This window comes from Macrobrachium rosenbergii, chromosome 24, assembly GCF_040412425.1.
Source record: "Macrobrachium rosenbergii isolate ZJJX-2024 chromosome 24, ASM4041242v1, whole genome shotgun sequence".
Taxonomy (NCBI): domain Eukaryota; kingdom Metazoa; phylum Arthropoda; class Malacostraca; order Decapoda; family Palaemonidae; genus Macrobrachium; species Macrobrachium rosenbergii.
In genome coordinates, this window is record NC_089764.1 from 19,900,913 (window position 1) to 19,920,112 (window position 19,200).

The 19,200-nt window shown below is 34.6% G+C and overlaps 1 protein-coding gene across 10 annotated transcripts in view; it reads right to left on the reverse strand.

The window, feature by feature from the left end:
* LOC136851902 (uncharacterized) overlaps nt 1-19,200 on the reverse strand; it is a 633,848-nt gene that overhangs the window by 282,118 nt on the left and 332,530 nt on the right. For 9 of the 10 annotated variants that reach the window (XM_067126255.1, XM_067126248.1, XM_067126249.1 and 6 more), the window contains one exon: nt 687-744. The exons of the other annotated variant lie outside the window; for it this stretch is intronic. The gene's annotated coding sequence lies outside the window, so the exon portion shown is untranslated. The remainder of the gene's footprint in view (nt 1-686; nt 745-19,200) is intronic. 10 annotated transcript variants of the gene reach the window in all.

Consider the following 19,200-nt stretch of genomic DNA (forward strand, 5'->3'; position numbering starts at 1 on the left):
TCAAAGGCAATGACAGTTTCTAAAATTTTATTTTCAGTAACCGAGATCCATCATCATTTCGGTAAATTCTATTTTAGTCAAGGTTACATTATAATTATTATAATAATAATAATATTCGGTTAAATTTGTAAGAAATAATGTTTATAGTTTATGAGCGAGTGAATGAAATTACGTCTATCATTTATGAAAACATAATCACGAGACATACGTAAAATACATACATACATAAACATGCATACGTAAATACAACATAGATACATTCAACGCAAATAAAACAGTAGCATGTAGGAAGAAAATGAGTTAAGTCATTTGGAGTTTAAGGATAATTGTTCCAGAGATGTTGCCTCCTTGCATCTCCCCATCCTAGATATCAGTAATCATTTTGTGGGGACTCTGCCAAACTGTTTTATATACTGTGGCTGCGACTCAGTAACTACCAGTTACATAATAACTTGGGGTATGCAACGAGAAATGCTTTGCCAGTCATGAAATCAAGAATGACCGACCTCTCATGAGGAGGGTTACATAACCCAACTACAGGGTGAAAATTTACATATACCTAAAAGAAAATCGCCATAAATGTGAAAATATTCATCAAGAGTAATAAAACCATCAAAACAATTCTTCTAGTAGATTTCAAAATAAAAAATCCGAGTTTTACCTAATAAAGAAACCATAAAACTTACCTGTATCTAAATGCAGAGACGGCCTTCCTTAGACAATCATGCTATCAACGATGATTACCTGGAAAGGATAAGAGGTAAAGTTAATGAGGTATACTAGAGAGAGACACACACATATATACATATATATATGTATACATATTGTATATGTGTGGGTGTGAGAGAGGTTTTCGTTTGTTTATTTTGTGAGTATTTTATTAAAGAGCAGAAAGAGAAAAAAAAGCATAGATAGCGTTTCAGCTGTCAACGTTCAGTCCAAGACTGGAATCATAAGGAAAATATGTTCGTTACACGAACATGTACGTGGGATGGATGAGAACAAAGGGAAAAGCTGTTTGTGGTACATACTATTCCAGAAAAACATTGATATAATTAATGGCAACATAATTTGGAGCGATTAGAAGTTCTTAAGATGAACGTTAAACCCTGTTTTAGAAAAAGAAAAGGGACTGGTTTCGTGTAAAATTTTTGTCATAATACCAATTGGAATTAAGAAAATCAAAGTCAGGGAAAAGACAATGTAACAAGTGAAGGTTTGCAGGACAAAAAAAAAAAAAAAAAAAAAGCAATCGTCAAAAGTGCATAGTGGCTAGAGAAATCTTATGGTGAATGTTACCAAGGATAAATTTACAAGAATGAAGTGGAGAATGGAAGTCTCTTACATCTGGATAATATGAGAATAAATGAAACTGATGAAGGTATAATTAGTACAGGTGTGATTCAAACAATATGTAAAAGAAGGGCAGCAGGACCTCTGCTATCAGTATTGGTGGAAAGTAGGCCTACATGTAATGAGATTGTAGAATAAAGTCTACTTCTTGAGGGCTAAGATTCCAAGTTGCATACTAAGTACAGTAAACGGTGAGAACTGCTGTATGAATATTATTGTTTGCATTATACAGTATATAGGTTAAAGAATTAAAAAAATAGGAAATGACGTATGTCAAAGATTTATTAAAAAAATATGGATCAAAAGTTTTTTTCGAGATGTTGAGAGAATGGGGATTAATATGTTAGCAAAAATAAAGCCTATATATTTGCAAGTCTTCAGAGGGGGCAAGGGAACTTAAAAAGTGTTGGCTTCTAAAAACGAAGTATCGTCATATAAGAAATACGAGTACATGTTTATGTAGGGGTAAAATTGAGTGGCGCAGAGTGTATGTATACGGATTTACCTACTCCCTGTCCAGAGTATCTGTTTGGGTAGATGATGGACTGAAGCAGTGCTCATATCTGCATACGGAATTCGACCTTGAATATTCTGTTAAAAGATGCAAGCAGCAGTTGGTTTGTTATCCCTATTAAAAAAAGCGGTATATTGACCAATTATATAAATATTCTCTCTCTCTCTCTCTCTCTCTCTCTCTCTATATATATATATATATATATATATATATATATATATATATATATACATATAATATATATATATAATAAATATATTATATATATTTATATATATATATATATATATATATATATATATATAAATATATATAATATATTTATTATATATATATTATGTATGTATATATATACATGTATATACATACATAATATATATACATGTAATAAATATATTATATATATTTATATATATATATATATATATATATATATATATATATATATATATATATATATATATATATATTTCAAAACTCCACCTTTCCCTCAAAAGCATTTATATAACTATACGGCTAAAAAGATTTACACAGACATTTTAAACCGTATGGACCTAATAGTTCATATGGGAATTTTCCCTTTCATTAACAGAACATATTTAAGGTAGACGGAGCGTGTTAAATGAAACCAATTGCTGGTGACAAGAAAAAAAATACGCGCCACATATGACACATAATTTATTTTTGATTAACAGGCGCGTTCGACCTGAAGCCAACGCTTTGGTGGGAATCGTCGGCTCAAATTTCCATTTTGGTGTTCTGACGGGAGGGTCTTTGAACTCCTGTCGACCTACCCAGGACGCGAATTTCCGCCGTGACAGATGACAGCGCGAAGGCCGTATTAGTTGCGCGCATTTCAAGCGTTTCGTGAACAGATACTACGCCACTGAGCTGGGTTGGGATGTAGAGAAAAATAGCGTACATCAACATACGTACTTGCACGCACACTCATATATATATATATATATATATATATATATATATATATATATATATATATATATATATATATATATATATATATATATATATATATATATATATATATATATATATATATATATATAATTTACTGTATATATAACGGACGTGTACCGCAATGAAAAACTGAACCACTGGATGTAAATCTAAGAGCATTGCTCTATCTACAGATTTTTGGGGGAATTCTTACATGGAATTTTCTGAAAACAAAATAATAATCACACTCATTCCACGCAATGTAAAATGATTTAGGTATATTGACGACCTGACATGTATTTGTCCTGGGAACGAAAATGTACGAGTAAATATCTTCTGTGGTAAAATAAATGAACTGAAGCCATCTACAAATTTCGCTGTGGAAATAGAAAATAACCGAAGCCTACCCTTTTTGGATTGCCTATTACACAGAGTAATAATGGGTTTAAATACACTGTATACAGAAAACCTATCGATGCTGATGCCTACTTACAGTTTATTCTGACCAAAGCAATAAAATACAGAAATTAGTTTTGGGATACATGTATGTATCAATGATCATGTTAATGATAAAATAGATGCGATGTGGAATACAGGCAAGGATACGGTAACAGACAACGCATTAGGAGTGGCAAAAAGGTCTTCATGATAATGATGATTATAACAGAGAAATATGTAAAACAAACTTGCTTGTAATACCATGGAGTAATAAATAATGAAAAAGTACTTACGAAGAACTTGTACGGCAATAATAAATAATGTACATACAAAAAACGTCAAAGATATACACGGAATGACACTGTAATCTTTGTTCATGTTAGCGAAAACATTCATTCTATCAAGTAGGCAAGTGCAAATGCTGGTTTATTCTTACAACAAAATGTCTAATGAAATTACTTTTCGCAACTCGTATATAAACTACCATTATTCTTTTTTGAAAATTAGTTTTTAAACATTTCGAGGAATAATGCCGATTTTATCAATGTCCCATTTTATAAATATCGCTAAAAACTCACTATTCGTTAGTGCAAAATGATCCCATTTGCGGTGAAAAGATGAAGACACAAAAAAGAGGTCGGAGGTGCAATCGTCATACATCCGCTTCGAGATAGATTCGCATGTCACCATTTTCCCTCTCGTTTACAAGACAAAATAGAACGTTGCAATCTCTCCCTACATGCATGAATATATGCATATTTGCATGTATGTTTCCATGCATACAAAGAATCTGTTACACACAAATAACTACACATGTATGCATTTTTAGGCTTTATTTTATTTATGTATTCCACCCAGCTTTCCTTTGATCCAGATGAAATAAAATGGGGAGCGATCCTGCCGGAAAAAATAGTCGTCAGACTCGAGTCGTACTTTTTCATCTACTGAAGAAATTGTTTCCATTTCTTTTCGTAAACAACCGACGCTTCTCTCCCCCCCCCTCCTCCCCACTCCCCCAGCCCAAAGAAAAATTAAGAAATCCTTAGAGCAAACATTTCCTTGTAAATCATTAAACTTTCAATGATTTTCCCCTCAGAAGAAAAGAGTTCAAAGGGGCCATTTGTTGGAAGAGGAGGTTGTAAGATTTGAGTAAAAAGTTACGGAGGGATTAGAATCTGGGCAGAGGGCTGTACTGTAGGGGCTCGTTCTCTCTGTTTTGTCTACGCTGTAGTACAGGCTGCTTGTTTTTATTTCGTGTCATTTGTTTGTTGCTTTCTTTCTATTTTGTCCGTATAGTTGTGATATATTGGGATGTTCTTTTATTTTTTTTTGTTCGTTTATAATTTGCTTAATTATTCAGCATATTACTCTGAACGTAATTTGAACTGTACCGACAAAGGAGTTACCGTATTATTCTCTACAAATCGCACAAATTACGTAAAACGATTTAGTTTCAACAGCTACGTAAGTCTTGTAGGGCAATTATTGTTCGTAATACATGTCAGAGAGAGAGAGAGAGAGAGAGAGAGAGAGAGAGAGAGAGAGGAGAGACTTGAGAGAGAGGATGCTCTCCTTTGGAAAGGCTTAGAAACCGGATGCTCTCTCTCTCTCTCAGTTTGAAACTCACTCTCTCTCTCTCTCTCTCTCTCTCTCTCTCTCTCTCTGTTCCACATGCTCAGCGTTGTTGCATGTTCCCTTTCACCAAAACAGGGAGCCCCAAATTCTATTTTCGGTATTTTTCTCCTCTGCCATTTAATTATTTCCCCCATTTTTTCTAACGTAACCTATATTTTTCTTTTTCATCTTTCGCCTTCTAATATCTTCTCTCTCTCTCTCTCTCTCTGCCAAGTCTTTCATCTTTGTTTGTATTCGAGACCAATGTAACTTCGAATGAAGATAGGACTTTGTGTCCTTTTCCACCTAACTTAATGTTATCAGGACTACGGCATACTTTGATAGAATATTAGTTTTACGCCGGTATATCAGGATTCTGTTTTAATATGTTTGCACATATATGATTGTTGTATGTACTTAGAAATGTGGCATCACAAATTATATATATATATACTATATATATAGATACATGGATAGATAGATAGATAGATAGATAGATAGATATGTATATATACTGTATATATATACATATATTTATTTATAATGTATATAATATATATAATGTATGTGTAAATATATATATATATATATATATATATATATATATATATATATATATATATATATATATATATATATATATATATAGCCTCGATGGCTCGGTCGGTAGAGCAGCAGACTCAGACTTCATAGGAAGTCTGAGTCGCGGGTTCAAATCCGCAGCCGGCCGGTCAGAGGGGCAGACAATTTGCTATCCGTGTAGATGCCCAGGATTATCTATGTAATCAACGGATAGGTTTGCTGAAAGTAAACGGGTGTTACAGACTAATACACTCACAAACAAAGCCACTCCAACATCTTCTAAAAACATAACAGACGCCTTACACATCTCGAACTGTCGGCCTAACCACTCACGTCTCCTCACTGCTGGGAGAAAGGGAGCTGGGGATTTGGCACGATACATATACACACGTGCTACCGGGGTCTAAGCGATGTCAGGCAGGGCAGCCGATCGAGGCTACGGCCTACCCCAACGCCAAATCAAAGTCCTTCAAAAGAAAGCATCATGCTTACCCAATATGAAAAATGGGAAAAAGCATGTTAAACATATATATATATAATATATATATATATATATATATATATATATATATATATATATATATATATATATATATATATATATATACTGTATATATCTATATATAATACTTTTCTGTTACAGTTTTTAGTTTTCTGACAAGAAAACTATTGTGCCAGCTTTGTCTGCCCGTCCTCAGTTTTTCTGTCCGCGCTTTTTCTGTCTGCACTTTTTCTGTCCGCCCTCAGATCTTAAAATCTACTGAGGCTAGGGCTGCAAATTGGTACGTTCAGCATCCACCCTCCAATCATCAAACATACCAAATTGCACCCCGCTATCCTCAGTAGTTTTTATTTTATCTAAAGTTAAAGTTAGCTATAATCGTGCTTCTGGCAACAATACAGAATAGGCCACCACCAGCCCGTGGTTAAAGTTTCATGGACCGCGGCTCATACAGCATTATACAGAGACCACCGAAAGGTAGGTCTATTTTCGTTGACTTTCATATAAGCAAAATCCATGGCCCCTTGCAGCTAAGCCCCGCCCACTGTACGCCAGTGATTGGCTATAGCTCCGACCCCACGATGTATAATGTATATGCATACGGTGAAATGTGCACGTATAAGCAAGTACGTATACACATACATGTGTACTTGCGTCGATGGCCATAGTAAATGTAAATCCATTTATAACACCGAGAATAAAAGTAAAATTTGTGGGCACGTAGCCGATGGCACACATGGACCAATCTTAAGGCTGTCTCAGCCTTACTCAACTATCGAACTGTTCGCAATGAATTATATTGAAAATATATTTACAAAAGGGATGACAAATTAAATTACTGTGATGAGTTAATATAAGGCTGATGTAGAATTTCTATGAAGATGAAGGCTATGGTAGGAAGGCATCATAAGATATTCAACGAAATCAGAAAAAAATAAATGATAGCAGGAAACGTTATGTATGAGATGATTCAAACCAGTCTGTGAGTAGCCCATGATTGATTTGCTTTTGGGGCATCCTTGTAGATTACTCTCTCTCTCTCTCTCTCTCTCTCTCTCTCTCTCTCTCTCTCTCTCTCTCTCTCTCTCTCTGTTGTTAGGAGAATATTCTAGCGTAGATTATATTCATAAAGATCTCGATTACTTTTAATTAAAACAAATGACTAAATTTCAGTTAACAATAGCAGGCAGATAATTCTTTACACTAGTATTTTATGAATAGGTCTATCTTCATTCTGCAATGCTAGGTTACCATATGAAAAATTTTTGAAGACACTACAAGCACCATAACAGCAGCAACAAAAACAAGAATTACCACAACAAGACCCACAATAAAACGGCTGAATATAAGATAGGCCTATAATCCAAACGTCATAAGCTGCGTAAACCGACAAAAAGACAAAGGACATTATAGGTCTACGTCAATTTTTATGATCCTGTTATTTCGAAAGGAGAAAATGTTCTTAAGAAAATTCTCAGCAAATTTTATCCAATATGACTCGTACAGCCTATCATACTGTAACTTGAAGTTAAACATAGGCATATTATGGTTTAGTAGAGTGCAGTCACTGCTTGTCATCCCACTGAATGTGTAAACGATTGCAATGAAATCGATTTTATGACCATCAAAATGTAGTAAAATTTCCTAAAATCAATATGAAACACCAATCTGCATAGCTCTGAGAAAGTCTTAGTGTTTAAGTTTAGAATGACGAACACGCTTGACAATATCAGACGGTAATTATCATTGTCCTGTAATTCAAGTGCACCGATTCGAACACAAGACATTCCCTGTGTCATCCACGTACTCAGGTGAACCTCATTTACGAAAAACAACATTGCAGCATCGCGAAACACTCCTGACTTCATTCATATTTTCCTTTTTTTTTTTTACTATTTTTAGGGAGATGCGTATTATGATTTTATTTTTGGGGATAATATAACGTTTCCTTTTGATAATCAGCAGAACGTATTTTAGTTCGGTAAAACCTCCATTGCAAAATTAACGAAGACGAAAAGAACCACAGATCAACCAACTTTTCGAAACCATTGGCAACCAATCAGCTTCAAGGGATAGTCGTGACTAAGTAGCGAGCGGGCGGGGCTTAGCTGCAAAGAGCGGTGGATTTTGCTATATACGATGTACAGAAAACTCGATTACACCGAAGAAACTTCGGCGCATTTTTTACTTTTTTCTTTTATTTTCATAATAAGATAATTCACACTGGGGGATCTTGAACTCTCTGACTGAACTTTTAACATTTCCTGGACTTCTTCCAATCTTCAGGGATTCGATAGATCCACAACAGACGTACACTCTAATATATAGACAAGTACAACCAAAAACTGACTTAAAAACAAAGGTCCATATAGATTAACAAATTTAGCAGGCTCGAATGCTCCTTCAAGAATCAACATGCAAGATTTTTCCACCATTGTGTATCCAGTACAATCTTCAATAAGAAGCTCTCATACCTTCTTAGAATTTAAAGAAAGGGTATACCAGAAAAGCATAATTAAAAAGTGGAAAGGCTTGGGGATTCTGAATGAAACTGTAGAAGCTGATTAACAGCAGAGAGAGAGAGAGAGAGAGAGAGAGAGAGAGAGAGAGAGAGAGAGAGAGAGACCTGCAGAGGAGTACTACTGAAGTCTTCAACGGCGCCTACCTGTCATTCATCTTGTGATGAGAAACGTTTTCACTCCTAGGAGATACGAGGAGGCTCGGGTGGGTGTAGGTTGCAAGTCTGAATTCGGAGAAGGCATGAAACCCTCTCAATAGTGATGGTTACATCGGAATGGCAACTTTACTTAGCAATGTAATGAAACTGGTTATTTTGCTTCTTGTTCTTTGTGAATCACCTCTGTCTTACAGGTATATACAAAATGGAAATAGTGCTGCAGTCCATACAACTGGAAATCTTTCGTATTTAAATGATACGAAGAATAAAACTTTCACCATAAAAAATTCTCAAGCTATATCAAGTTTACCTGAACCCTGAAATTTTTCTGGAAATCCCTCTCCCCATCAATCAAGTGCCTGAAAAAAGGTTCTCCTCTATTTAAATGAAATTATTTCAAATTTATGTGAGATGCACAGCAAATCAGACATGAATTTGTTGTCTAATAAACCAACGTTGAGCTTAATAACATAAGTTGTTTTTTATTGATTTTTCTTAACATTTAACCCAGCCGCAGGTTGAATTAAACCAGTAGGAAGGTGATATTCAGGGTGTATATTCATCTCTCTCTCTCTCTCTCTCTCTCTCTCTCTCTCTCTCTCTCTCTCTCTCTCTCTCTATATATATATATATATATATATATATATATATATATATATATATATATATATATATATATATATATATATATATATATATATATATACACATATAACATATAATTATATATATATATATATATAAAATTATATATAACATGAGATATATATATATATATATAGAAAAGAGATATAACATGAGAGAGAGAGAGAGAGAGAGAGAGAGAGAGAGAGAGAGAGTCCTACTCAATTCACAATAGAAATGTTAAAATGACAAGTCAACTTCAGGCCACAATAACATAAGTGACTTTTATCCAACTCTGCTGGTTTCCTATGAGAGGGGAAATTATCTTTTAGAGTTTGAAGGGCGGACTCTCTTCATGGAAGCTAAGTTGTTAGCTTTTATCTGCTATTACCTTTTGTACAATTCGATTTTAATACTAGCCTTGGGCGGTTGAACATAAGAATGAAAATTGCATTCTTGTCTACGGCAGTAACCGTCCAATTTTTTTTTAAATAAATGTTATATATCTGTGCCGTTTGACTAGATATAGTAACCATCCTTTGTGAGAAATAAGTGTCTAAATGTAAAAAAAAAAAATGAACATGATTTTTATGATACAATTTTTGTAAGAAATAAGTTTTGACTGGAAAAATTAATAACAGTTTTTATGACGAAGCTTTTGTTGGAATTAAACTCTGAGCATCTGCATCTCAACAAAAATTTATTTGTTCATAATAATACTACCCTCTAATCCCTGAAGCGAGAAAGACAAATCCTTATTTAGGCGATATAATCAGTTCCGGAATGACAGCCAAATCAATCTCAAAGACTTAAACTCTCATTTCTTGGTGTTAAAATAAGTTTTTAACACAAATTACTTCTTTGCTTAAGAAACGAAGAAGGAAGTAAACTCTGTGATGGTCCATGGCGTCTGTGTCATTAGAAAGCCTGAATATTGTCTGCCACCATTTCCTTCTGGCCTCGCAACACCACTTTTAATATATAAATCACACGCTTGAGGATCAACGGATTTGATCTGCAATTTATAATGTGGAGTATAGCTTTCTCTTTAGTTGTTCTCTAAATTATTCAGTGTCTGTTTTGGAAAGCAAACTGACAGCTTCAAACTGTATCCCGTCATTTCTTATCTTGTAACGATCATTTCTTATCTTGTAACGATCAGCCTTCCTTTGCCAGATATGCTGAGCTTAAGCCGTGTGAAAATAAAGAAAAATTCTACATTTTCAATAAAAAACAAAACATGATGCACTGCCCCTGCCCTTCTTAACTATTATTACCAAGAACATAGTTTGTGCCAAACATGCATTCAACTGCAGTCACGTGTGTAAGAAATGCTAGGAAATCTTAATATCTTTCTTACTGACTGAAAGACAAAGGTTGTATACCGAATTTCAACGATACCCAACTACGCTCAGTTCTTCTCTACTATACACCTGTGTTATCGCACTTTCTCATTTTTATTTTCAGACTATAATTTCTTCATCACTTGATCACACAACTAGTTTCTTTTCCCTCCACTTATCTGCCCGCAAGGAAGAGAGAAACATCTATCCCTCCGTCTATACTCTATAGCTTATTGTAATAATTTCGACTAAACTACTATTATCTATCAGAGCAATACTTATTTATAACCTCAATTCCCTGAAAAGCAATCAGAACAAGAAAAAAATAGGTAATTGAATGCATACAAGATTTAATCTTTTTTTGTAATGTTTACAACCCAACCCCGCATTTTTTCCCATTCATTCCATGTATTAATTATAGCAACTGCATGAGTATCACAACAATTAAGAGAGAAAAGGCCTTCTATTTGCACAGTGGCAACACCGTATTTTCCAATGTTTGCTTAACAACAAAGTACAAATAGATAGTATCAATGTCAATATTAACCTAATGAATCTGCTGCCACTCTGAAATATTTCATGCTACCATTTTTTTTTATTGTTTTAAAACACAGCCGTGTATCTAGTGGCGAATTTTCCGTTTATCATTTTGACTCTGCTAGATGAAGTTTGTTTTCGTGAAAAATATTACGAGTCTTTTCCTCATCGTTTCGGGAACGTGGCTGTAACGACGAATTCCTCAAGAAAACTCAGGAGAAAATTTATTTAAAATAATGCTCTAAGAAGACATTTTGAAGGCTTTTATTACGTCATACTATTACTATAAATACTTGAGAGGTTTCTGATTCTCCCTAATCCGTTCACTTATCACGGTTATTCGCTTTATCTATCTAATTCGTTTGTTCATTCAAAACTAGCTAATTCAAAGCTAGTCTTTTCATTTTCTTTCTCTATACAGACATCACTCCTGAATAAAATGAACAAATACTGCCCGCATACGATTTAGACAAAGTAGATAAACTGAAATATTATGAATTTACATAAAAAAGGACAAATGATCTAACTCACTGTTTCAGAACATTGTATAGTAAAAAAAATATGTGCATAAATCAGATTACCAAAAATTTATTAAAAAATGATATCTAAATGTAGCCGGAATTCTTCATATTAAGGTATTTAGTGTAGTTTAGTACACTCATATATTTGTCACACTACTTTTCCCATCGAACAGGTGAAAAATTACAAGAACAGATTATGTATTGAAAGAGTCCTTACGCATTGTTCCTGTAAAAAAAACCTTCTACAGATATTGGAAAAATTCACATACACGTTGTGCCCACGTCTACATACACACATTTAAACATTATGTATGAAATGAATAAATATATATATGTATATATATGTGTGTCTTTATATAACACATACACACATACATATATATTATATATATACTATACATATATACATATATATACTGTATATATATATATATATATATATATATATATATATATATATATATATATATAAATATATATATATGAATATAAAACTTTAAGAACTGGTTATTAAGAGAATGGCAGAGCACTTAGAATACAGCGAATAAATCCTGCCAACAGAAATACATATAAGGATATTCACAAAACTTTCGGTCACATTCTCTCTCTCTCTCTCTCTCTCTCTCTCTCTCTCTCTCTCTCTCTGCTCTCTCTCTCTCTCTCTCTCTGCTACAACTGCCGCAACTTTTCTGATTGATAGATACAATTAAAGTCTCTTAATTGACCAGGCTTCGTTTCTTTTGATGGACGTCGCCATCCGTAAGTTCATTTTCAATTAGTGAGGAAATGAATTTTCAGCTTCTTTTTTTTTTGACGGCTTTATTGCCTCTAGAGTCATATGTGAATGTATCGAACATATACATATTCCACGCCAAATATAATACTGTCTACATGGACATCAATACTTCAAAATATTCGGACGCATCACGTATATTACTGCTAAGTGATCACCAGGATGATGGGCGCGTCATATGAGAATCCTGTGAGGCTTTGTTGCCATGCTGGGGAAAAATATTCCTGAAATTTATCGATTTCGGTTGCAGAGAATATGAATAATAAGACCAAATATAGCCAATCACCTCATTGCTCCAAGGCGGAAGTGATTTTATACGAAAACGCTCCCGCGAACATAGGACACCCAAACACACGCACATTATATATATATATATATATATATATATATATATATATATATATATATATATATATATATATATACATATGTTATACATGTATATGTATGTATACATATATTTTATATTCATAAATTATATATATATATATATATATATATATATATAATTATAATTATATATATATATAATAAATAACTCATTTATTATATGTGTGTGTGTTTTAATTACTTTCAATTGTTCTAGAAATTCAATTATTAAGCCACAAATAACTCATTTATTAAGAATTCAATTTATTTCAATTGCCTGATATCCTGATGAGTCAGAAATTTATATATATATATATATATATATATATATATATATATATATATTTATATAATGTGTGTGTGTTTGTGTGTATGTACACTGTAATCCTTGAACACTATGTAATTTTTGATCGAATACAGTCATATATTAACAATCATAAACATTATAAAAAGAATAAAATAATTAATACTGAATTCAAATCCGAGAAGCTAAACCACCTGATTTGAGCCCACGACGGGTAGCATAATCAATCTCATTCTAACAAATAAAATCATACCGGAAGACTAGCCTAACTTCCATTAAACGAGTTCAGTACTTCCGTATAAACGCTGAGTATCAGAGGTGACTGGAAGGCAGAAATCCAAAACGATATCTGAAGCAGTGGCAAGTGAGTGTAAACTCGTTTCGGCCGGTGGTGCAATTTCAGTGCAGTGGACAAGAGTCCGTTTCTCCTTTCCCGAGTGAAATCCCGAGAGATTCTCATTTATCAAGACAACAGCTCACATTCCCTGTTTAATTTTTCATAAAAATATTCAAGATTTATTTTTTATCGATGGAGAAATCACAGTTTTCCGTCGCGTTTTCGAATAAGCTAACAGAATCCCCAGCAACTTTTACGAGAATACAACCGAGAGATCCCATTTCTTTCAGAGTGTGAAAAAGGAACGAGAATTTTCTCCCTCCTTTATTAACAATGCGTTCTAGAGTTTCCGTCTCATTTTCCAGGAAAGCAATTAAGAGATTTCCTCTCATTTATCGCGGAAGCATCTGAGTTTCCCCTCCATTTATTAAAGAAATGGGAAGAGAGAGAGGGAGGGAGGGAGAGAGCGGTCTGGGGGAGGGGGTGAATTTCCCCTCACTTATCGAGTAAGCAGGAAAACAATTTCGCTCAGGAAAAGTCGAAAGACAACAGATATCTCGCCTCACTTATCCACGTAATTGAAATTTGCTGGTTGCATTCCATTTGCTCTAAAGAGCGTGGTTTCATATGAGCGGAAAGAAGTATGTGAGATTTAGCTCTTTGTGATGGAATGAGGCCAAATCGCAGGTGCAAATAAGCATAACAGTGGAAAGACAATTCCTCGATAATTCGCATCGGATGATGTAAACAGCGTGGTCGAGGGGACGAGTCAAGGAGGGAAAAGATGAACGTAGAATTATATGAACTGATATAAATAAGTGTTAAATTATTTGGGTTCTCCATGAATGAAGTTGGAAAATTATAAGGGTCTAGAGGACAAGCCAAGGATGGAAAAGATGAACGTAGAATTATATGAACTGATATAAATAAGTGTTAAATTATATGGGCTCGCCATGAATGCAGTTGGAAAATTATAAGGCAACTTAAGAATTTAATGAAGAAAAATAAGTCTCAATTAAAGATAACATAAAAACAGTAATATAATGAACAATCGCTCGGTTAAAGAAATTCAGAATTTAGATTATCATGGGGAATTGTAATACAAATTACAGTTTGTACCGAAACAAACAAATAGATAAATAAGCAATATACTTCCATACATGCACATATACATACATATATATATGTGTGTGTGTTTGCGTGGGTTACAAGACTCAACACCAGTTCTCGTTAGGACTGCCGCTAATGAATACTATGATTTATTTTCAAGGGTCTGTTATTTTCACATATCTACATATAAAATGTTACCACAAAAACTAAAAAGTAATGCACGAGCAAATCCTGGAGGAATAGCCACGCAAATGGTTTTCCAGTTACCTATTTCAAGTCCATACCTTCGTCCAGGGCGTTTGTAAAAATTCCATTCGCTCTCTGGAAAGCGTTGGGATTGGATGTTAACTTTAATCTAGAAAAGAGAATTCCTCACGTGCATACTCTGGTTCGGTTTTTATTCATAATTCTGATTGTTGCATTTTTGTGTAGCATAACGGTTAACATTTTGGGTGATTTTGCATTCCACGCTGCACCCTCCTCGTTTCAAAATTGTGTATCTAGAAACATAAACACACACACACACATAAGTACATTCATTCGTACATACATATATATAATATACATACACACATATATATCTATATGTATAATATATATATATATATATATATATATATATATATATATATATATATATACATATACACCCACACATACATATACACATATATAGACATAAACATAAACACACACACATAAGTACATTCATTCATACATACATACATATAATATACATACAAATATAAATATATATGTATATTATATATATATATATATATATATATATATATATATATATATATATATATATATATATATATATATATATATATACATACAGGCACACACGCACGCACGCACACACATCATATATATATACACATATATAGAACTGTGGCCGTGAGCTTAATTACGTGCCACAACATTTATAAAAGGTCAACTGATAGCATTGATAGTAATATTTTGGTGACAAAAAATCGAGAATAGAAGATTAAAATAACAATCATCTCTAGTCGCATCACATCAGAAAGAAAGAAAAATCAAATAATATAAAATAAAGCTTCGATCAAAAGGGTGAAAACAAATTTATTGCCAAAAATAAAAAAAATAGCGAAACAAATTTCAGTGAAAACGTCGCCAGAATCCGAACCAGCCGATGTATTCCAATAAATGTGGAAAAATGAAGAGGTCTATGACAAAGTATTGGAAAGCGTATCGTTACAGGCACCACTCGTGACGCCTGGCCCAGCTGGGCTCCGGCAAATGTAATGCGTCAGCAAAACTCTCGGCTTATTCGGGTCTAACAGCTTCTGGTGCTCGCGATACGTACGAAATTCAAAACCAGATTTCATGGAGAGAGAGAGAGAGAGAGAGAGAGAGAGAGAGAGAGAGAGAGAGAGCGGATAGGTGGTTGCTACATAATTGGTCGTTAACTCAACAATTGATACAGAGAGAGAGAGAGAGAGAGAGAGAGAGAGAGTATGTAAGTGTTTGTGCGGCGTGTTTTGGGGACCATATGCAACTTTGTGATCGTGACTCAATAGCTTGAGGTGAGAGAGAGAGAGAGAGAGAGAGAGAGAGAGAGAGGGGAGAAACGGGTGGGGGTTTGCTTCATGACTGGTCGTTGATTCAACAACTGATAAAGAGAGAGAGAGAGAGGTTAATTAACAGCATTACTGATGGTTGCTAAAACGAGAGAGAGAGAGAGAGAGAGAGAGAGAGAGAGAGAGAGAGAGAGAGAGATAAGAGTTTGTGTGTTTCTGGGAACCATGTGCACCCCTGACTCAATAACAGCTTTGTGCGTGTTTCGGGAACCATGTGCACCCCTGTGACCACTGACTCAATAACAGCTTGAAGAGAGAGAGAGAGAGAGAGAGAGAGAGAGAGAGAGAGAGAGAGAGAGAGAGAGAGAGAGAGAATGTAAGTGTATATATGGGTTCCGGGATCCATATGCATCCTTGAGATCGTTAACTCAAAAGCTTGAAGTGAGAGAGAGAGAGAGAGAGAGAGAGAGAGAGAGAGAGAGAGAGAGAGAGAGAGAGAGATGCAGCCTACGTTACCATAACTCAGACATTGTAAAGGGATAGAGAAGCGAGAGATAATTCACTTTTTCCAGCAGACTAATTGCTGGTGTAATGGCTGAGAGATTGGGGGCGATTCACCTTTCATTTCTGTTTCAAAAATTTTGCGCTGCCATTTTACGATTTCCTTCGTTAAGCCACAAGTAGGATATTAATATGGAATTCTCTGTACCTTGGGAATAACTCCTTTGATCAGACGGGAGTTGCGTTTAATAATTGTGTCTACTCTGACTGGAATTCGAATCTTTTCTTCTGGAAACATTTTCCAAGCGTACTCATATCATTATTACAAATCTCTAGCACTACGGAGACCCGGTTCACGATCATCCTTGAGTGAATGCCAGACGAATAATCCATTTGGAGTTCCGGCGGTGTCAGGCTCACAATGACGTATCACCCAAGAGAAGGCGTATTTTTCCTTTTCAATTCTGCTACTCCGCAACGCATGGCCTTAATCCTGGCCCCAATTATTTTCCACATTCCATTCTTTTCATTCTAAATGAGAGCAATTAAATGCTAAGCGGCACGCTTCTGGGTAAATGAATGAATTGTACATCCGCAGGTCAGGAGGAGGTTTTTGTGCGAATTCAATGACCGCTTAATACGAGGATGATCATCACAGAGTGACGATTCTTCCTCCTTGTTAATGCTCTTGACATTTCAGAATAATCTCTCTCTCTCTCTCTCTCTCTCTCTCTCTCTCTCTCTCTCTCTCTCTCTCTCTCTCTCCTTCCGTTCACATTCTTTTGTTAAACTGCTCATAAATGAGAGAGAGAGACAGACAGAGACTCTCTCTCACTCTCTCTCTCTCTCTCCTTACGTTTACATTCTTAACTTTTGTTAAACTGCTCATAAATGAGAGAGAGAGAGAGAGAGAGAGAGAGAGAGAGAGAGAGAGAGAGAGAGAGAGAGAGAGAGAGATACTACGTCAATCTCTGCTCTCAAATCTTCCCGATAAAGCCTTGTTGCACCTTAAGGTCTTCCATTTTCCGAGAATTTCTTTGGCGAGAAGTCGATGTTATCCGTCTTTTCCGGGAAGTACTCGCCCGCCCGCATCTCCAAGCGGCGCGATAAAAAATGGACGAGACTCGAGTGCTATATTTCAGGAACAATAAAAAAAACAAGGTAAAATATAAAAATAAAAAAATAAAGGAAAGAACGAGGCGTCCAGGATATCCTAAAAATGATTATGCCCATGACATTGTTATGGCTTTTATTTTAGCCTCCACTTCCAAGGATTGAGGATAAAAATGGCTCTGCTATCAACTTGAAACTGCGTATCATTTTACTTTGTTATTGGACGCTGGATTGTCATTTTCCTGTTGGGTCGTTCACCCATACAAACATAACTTATAATGCTAGAGAGTAGGTTATATCTTTCTTTTTCTAAACTAGTCGGAGTAAAAATGTGTATCTTGAATAGTTTACAATTATTTACATTTGTAAATAATATATCGGACGCCTCAGGTATCTTGTGACGGTCATAAGAGATACTGAATACTAGGTTTACATCAAGGAAAATATCAAAATGAGGGAACAATATTCTAAATGAGTTTTAGCGTTATATTCATCCAACATTATTTCTTTTGCTTTTACTATTTCAAATGACAGAAGCACAAGATAATCATTTGCCGTACTAACAAAACAAATGAAGGATGATGAAAATACAAGTATATATGGAAGGGATGATCAAAATTTAGCATTTTGAAAAATATGTTTCTGAAAACTAAATAAAATTGCAATGACAGAATTCTGATATATATGAAATTCAAAATATTGAACACTATATTCTTATGTATACATTTTGTTTGCTGTATATATATAGTGGATGGGAGATTTATAAAGATAAAATGAAAACTTATACTATCATGGTCGCATTGCAAACCTGTAATTCCGAGAAGATATACATAGTACATTTTGAGAGGATGGTTCAAAAGGAAGGTAAAACTGCAGTCACTGCCTCATTTTCCCTTTAGCTACTTAATAATGACATGAAACACTCTTGTACAAATCTTGCACGACACCAATCACCATACCTAAACTAGGAAAATATAGAAGTGACGCTAAATTGCCATACCAAAAAATATAAATAAACCAAATATGTTCACATTTATTGCAGTATTAGTCAGCTGCACTATACACAGTACTACACACTTTTTGATCTTTGCATAATTCATCTTTGTCAGACAAGCGCCTAATATGGTGATCGAAGTAAATTAGGTTTTATCATAATATGTAGGTAAATCAGTGACTGGTATGGTGTAAGAGTTAGTCTGTTCAATACCTGTATAGATTGAGTTGTGTAGAGTGTCTGAGGAAGGACAGTAGATGCAGACACTTAGTTGTAGAATAAGATCGTGACATGAATAAAGCTACGAATTACTAATGTCAGAAAATAATACAATAATAACTGAGGATAGTGACGCAGAAGGTTTCTGTGAAATTCCTGTTCTTAATCCTCCACAAAACTCCCCTCATTTCCAGCCTCCCTTCTCACAGTTCTCACCCAACTAGGTCTGGGTCTTCCAGCTCCTCTAACAT